The sequence below is a fragment of the Acinonyx jubatus genome, chromosome X, assembly GCF_027475565.1.
Source record: "Acinonyx jubatus isolate Ajub_Pintada_27869175 chromosome X, VMU_Ajub_asm_v1.0, whole genome shotgun sequence".
NCBI lineage: Eukaryota > Metazoa > Chordata > Mammalia > Carnivora > Felidae > Acinonyx > Acinonyx jubatus.
In genome coordinates this window covers 88,575,671-88,582,003 of record NC_069389.1, presented here as the reverse complement: position 1 = coordinate 88,582,003, position 6,333 = coordinate 88,575,671, and positions in this window count along the sequence as shown.

The window sequence follows — 6,333 nt, the reverse complement described above, 5'->3', positions numbered from 1 at the left end:
GGGGCAGAGAGAGAGGGAGACACCGAATCTGAAGCAGGTTCCAGGCTCCGAGCTGTCAACACAGAGCCCCACACGGGGCTCGAACTCACAAACCGCGGGATCATGACCCAAGCCGAAGTCGGACGCTTAACCGACTGAGCCACCCAGGCACCCCGAGATTGGGACTTTAAAGTTGAGAAAGTTATAGAAATAAGCGTTGTTACTTTTTACTAATCTACTACTCAGCCCAAATTCTGCTCAGAATTCCTTAATAATTAAAACTCCCAAACACCTGTTTTCATTATCCTGTAAATTCCTCACAAATCTATCATCTCTTTATCTAACATGTACACAAGCTGCCCGTCTTAGTCATTTCTTTGGGTTCCATTTTCATTATTAGACCTCTGTGCATATGTAATAAAACTTTGATTTTTTTCTCCTGTTAACCTGTCTCATCAATTTATTTTTTAAAGTTTATTTATTTATTTTGAGAGAGAGAGAGCAGGGCTGGGAGAGAGGCAGAGAAAGAGGGAAAGAGAGAGAGAATCCTGAGCAGACTCCGTACTGTCAGTGCAGAGCCTGACATGGGATTCAGTCCCATGAGAGATCATGAGATCATGACTTGAGCCAAAATCAAGTCAGACACTCACCTGACCAAGCCACCCAGGCGCCCCTGTCAATTGAATTCTTAGTCCAGCTGAAAAACATTGAGGGTAGAGGAAGAATTCTTCCTCTCCAACAACATGAACTTTAGAACATTCTCAATTCCAAAAATAAAAAAAGAGCCTACTGGGATTTTGATTGGAAATGTTTTGAATTTATAAATCAATTTTGGGGAGTTGACATCTTAACAATATCGAGTTCTCCAAATCACGAACAGGAAACCTCTATTTATTTTGGCTTTCTGTAATTTCTTTCAGCAATGTTCATGTGCAGGGCTTTCACATCATTGGTTATATGTAGCCCTAAGAATTTCATACTGTTTTTAAATATCAATTTCTGGGGTGCCTGGGTGGCTCAGTCGGTTGAACATCTGACTTCTGATTTCGGCTCAGGTCAAGATCCCAGGGTTGTGGGATGCAGCCCGTGTCCGGCTCTGTGCTGAGTGTGGAGCCTGCTTGGGATTCTCTTTCCTTCTCTCTGTCCCTCCTGCACTCTATCTCCCTCTCAAAATAAATAAGTAAACTTAAAAAAAAAACTTCTGTTCAGTCATTGCATTTTGAAAGAGGAGACTAGACATGCTGATGAACTTTACCCTTTATAGTAAGTATCATAAAATACCTTAATATTTTAAGGTTAATCACCAAAAAAAAAAAAAATAGAAATAGAAACCCTGATTTTCAAATCAGTAGAGGGAACAAAAGGGAATTAAATGATTAAACAACTGAATGAGATGTAGGAAAGGAGGGGGGGGAAGCAAATAAAAACCAAGAGAAGTAATAAGATGATAGTGATAGTCTTGGTCATCTTAGTAAATATAAACGAGCTAAACACACCAATTAAAACACACAGCTCTTAAGTGCAATAAGAAAGCTAAATGTAGCTAATATTGCACTTATAAGATACATACCTAAAATTAGGACACACATACTTTAAGTAAAAGGAAGTGAAAAATATACCTGGAAAATGCTAACCCCCAAAAAGCTGGTGTAACTCTTTTAATATCCCACAAAACACTCGTCAAGGAAAGTGGAGAAAGCAATTGTGGTACAGTAGTTTCCCCTTATCCATGGGGGATACATACCAAGACCCCCAGTGGATGCCTGAATCCATGCATAGTACTGAACCTTATATGTACTATGTCTTTTCCTGTACATGCATACCTATGACACAGTTTAATGTATAAATTAGGCATAGTAAGAGATAAACAACAATAATAATGAAATAGAACAATTGTAACACTGTGATAAAAGCTATGTGAATGTGGTCTCTCTCTGTCTCTCTCTCAAAATATATTATTGGACTGTATTCATCCTTCCTCTTGTGATAATGCGGGATGATAAAATGCCTATGTGATGAGATGAAGTGAGGTGAATGATATAGGCATTGCGATGTAGTGTTAGACTTCTGATGATACATCAAAAAAAGGATCCCCTGCTTCTGGACCGCAGTTGGCCATGGGTAACTGAAACTGCAGAAAGCAAAACTGTGGATAAGGGGGAACTACTGTATGTTTATACAATGGAATACAATAGTGAAAATTAATAATATCACAAACCTAATAAACATCATCATCATCATACGTTGCAGAAGGATATGTACATTATGACACACACAGACACACACAGACACACACAGACACACACACATATATATTTAAAGTTTATTTATTTATTTTTGAGATACAGAAAGAGCATGAGCAGGGGAGGGCCACGAGACAGGGAAAGAGAAAATCCCAAGCAGGCTCTGCGCTGTCAGCACGGGGCTCGATCCCACGAACTGTGAGAGTCTGATGCCTAACCGACTGAGCCACCCAGGCTCCCCTATGATATATTTATATTAAGTTTAAAAGCAGGCATTGCAAAACAACATTCATATCATATGGATACATACATATGTAGTGAAGCAAATGAAATCATACATTATAATAGTGAATACCAAGTTGAGAATAGTATGGCTAGTGCTGGGTTGTAAACAATGACCGATTAATTCTTTGTGTCCTTTTTCGCTAAATGCCATGTAGATCTTTCTTTTTGTGATTCAACATCACAGATGGTCCAGTTACGTAACAACTGAAGTAGTTCAAGTTTCTTTACATTCCAGTCATGGTTCCCAGGCTATCTAGCTCAACCTTGGTCAGCTTCACGGGACCTGGTCACTTCCCATGTCTCGTCAACCAAAATTTTACAAGCCTCTTCCCTGTATCGATGTTGATTTATGTTGATTTTTTCTTTTGAGAGGGCCGTCTTTTACACTTCTCTTCCATGGATTAAAGAGTGTCTTTCCCTAGTGTTCCATGTAAAGATGTACACACACGCGCATACATGCTGAGCTCATATATTGTATATACCTATTTATATACATGCACACATATAGAATCTCACAATTAGAAGCCCCTCAGGCCGTCTTCCTAGCCAATATATGAATTGTGTCTGTAGCATTAGGTAGGCAGTAGAGCATAATGGTAGCAGGTGGCTTCTGGGGTCAGTTGACATTGGGTTAGAATCTCAGTTCTGTGTTATTTATTAGCTGTGTGACCTGGGGCAAGTTATTTATCCTTTGTAAGCTTCACTATTCTTATGGGTAAAATGAAGATAATAATGATATCTACTTTGTGGGTTTTGTTGTTTAAATAAGAATGCATGTAGAATATTAAGCATATAGCTTAACATAGAATAAGTCTTCAAAATATGTTAGTGATTGTTATCATTATCTCTGATATGGTCATCAGCCTTCTTGAACTCTTTCAATTAATATCCTTCTCTACAAAACACACACACACACACACACACACACACACACTCACACACATACACACACACCAGTACCCTGCTGTATTTTGGGGAATCTCCATTTATAGGAACACAATAAGCTAATATTCTTTGCCTGTGAACCCTACTGCCTTTATTTTTGTATTTTACTTTTTTAAACTACACTCCCTTTAAAGTCTATTTGTGAGTCCTAGTTCTGCCCTTTCAAACAACACACATTAGGTCTCTATGACTTCAATGGGACGATTCTTCAAAGGTTTGAAATCAATGTCTCTTATTCTCCAGAACATTCTCTACTCACAAGTCAGAACTCTGGAGTATAAATATGTTAAAATTAGCTACCAGATTTCAGCATTGCCTACATATTTATTAGACTGGTGAACCTTAAGTATTGGACAGTCTAGTAATCTGAAATATTAAATTTTGAAGGACTTGATTTATATGTGTAATTAGCTTGTCTCCTGGCATCTAATGAGTTTTAGTATCTAAGGTTTGGGGTAAAAAAAAAAGTCTTCTATTTCTCTTATTAACCTTTGTATCCAAGTTTCTGCTTTTACCAAATTCACCTTTTTTGTTCTTTGTTTTTGCCTTCTGTGCTTGTAGTCCATTTTCTGTACCATGGCACCATGTAAGACACCACTATGGTCCCTTCACATACCAAAGTATGGATATTTCCAGGCAGCATGGGTTGCAGACTTTAACGAAGGTTTGGAGGCATGGAGGAGGGTTACATTTTAGGGCATCAGAGCAAAAGCCTTAAAATTGAACATTAACCATTAACAGCAATGGTTCCCTTAGAGTTCTTCTAAGGGAAGAATCTTCATTGGTTATCTCTCTTGCTTGGCTTCTAGCCTCCTGCCATGTTGCTAAGTCCCCTGTCTACTTTTTTTTTTTTAAGTTTATTTATTTATTTTGAGAGAACGAGTGCGAGCATGAGCATGGGAGGGGCAGAGAGAGAGAGAAGGAGAGAGAATCCCAAGCAGGCTCCACGCTGTCAGCACAGAGCCTGACACGGGGCTCACGAACCGCAAGATCATGACCTGCGCCAAAACCAAGAGTAGGATGCTTCACCGACTGAGCCACCCAGGTGCCCCGACTTTGTATTTTTTACCTGTCATGTCTGTTTCATGCCCAACAACCGCGCAAATACACGTTCATTTCTTACGTCACAGTTTACCCATCTAATTCTTGCTTCTAGCCCAAACCCGCTATACTCTGAGGGTTGTCTTTCCACAATTAAGATGGCCTATTATAAGTGTTTTGCCAGATAAAGATAGTTTTCTTCACAAGAAGAATTCTGCTCCCAGCAGCTCTTACGGTAACGCTTTGTATATCCATGCTACACAGCCATGGTATAAGGAAATATACATATGTCCACAATGAAAGATGTGTGGCACGCATGCTTCCATTATCCTTTTCACCTTAAAAGACATTAATCAACCACAACATGCGTTTCCAAAAATGGCTCAAAATCTTTCTCCTGCATGGCTGTAGCTCCTGCCAAAGAGCCCTTTCTGATAAGGTGCCAGAATTCTAGGGACCAAAGAGGGTCCCAGCTTCTGGGCTCTGGTGGTATCTCTTCTTCCCATTGTTTCTTCAACCCTAGGACTGGTGGTAGCTTTCTGCTTCTGCTAATCCGTAGTTGTTATGCTCTCCCCATTTTTCACCCATCACATGTGTTATCAAGTCCTTGTATGAAATTCTCTCCATTTGAAAGCTAGAACGGCTTTGGCTTTTCTGATTGGAGTGAATGACACAACCCCTTTGAAAATCTGTAGCGTGTTTTATCTCTTTTTGGTACAGTCCTATTCAGTAACCCCCCAGTCAGATCTTTAAGGCATCCCAACATGCCTCTTTACTTCTGTGCTGGATATTCCCTGTCTTCTCCACATCCATTGGGACAGGGCTTCTCCTCTTTGCTCTTTGCTTGGGAGGCTGGTCTCTATAAACTGCATCACCTGGACTTGCTTGCCCTCTGGCTCCCAGGTAGATTCAGTCTGTACCAGCAGAATGGAGGGGAAGGAGAAAGTGGGATATTTAATTCTCCAGCCCCCTACTGGCTTTGCCTCTTTATATCTAGGGTCATAGGTTGATAGCTTCTTCCTCGTGGCTACATGGCATGCCAGATTCCAATCGCGATGACCTCCCCTTCCCCCCGTAAGCCTAGGAGTGGCTTTCTGCTTCTGTCAGTCCTTGGGTGCTCTGCCATCTGTTGTTGGCCCTTGATCCTACCCTCCCCTGTATAGATAGTCCCTCCTTTAAAGTTTCTTTATTTGAGAATGCTGTCTGCTTCCTGCTTCCTGCTTCCTGGCTTCCTGCCAGGACCATGACCAACACGATCCTATACTTGTATTTGACAACCCACCCTTTTCCACTACTCTTTGTACCATTCTATACCTGTACCTACACTGCTCCATTGGTTTCTGGCTTCTGACTCTTGGCTCTATTTCCTTCTTATCGATGGTCCTGCTCCTAACCTTTGTACTTAGTGCTTGACTTTGGTCCCCTCAGGCTGAAATCTTCCCTCTCCCCAAAGGACCTTGGCTCTGACCCTCTCTCTACTTCTTCTGCTCCCCAGTGTCTCTGGGAAATCTAAGTTTGAAAACCCTTAAACCTAATCTTCTTTCCCAACCTGCCTGACAAGTAGTTAATCATCCCAAAGCAGGGAGGAGCATATTTGGGCATATTCTTGGTTACATTATTGTCATTCTTTCTTTGGTCTATTCTACAACCCCTCCCTGGGAAATCTCATCCATTAACACCTCTGAAATTTCTGTCTTCAGCCCTAATCCCTCATGTGAGCTCCAGACCCATATATTCAACTGCTTATTGAATATTGCGTATAGATGTCTCAAAGGTACATCAAGCTAAACATGTCCTAAACCAAATTCATATCTCCCTTGATACGATTATCCTCCAGTGT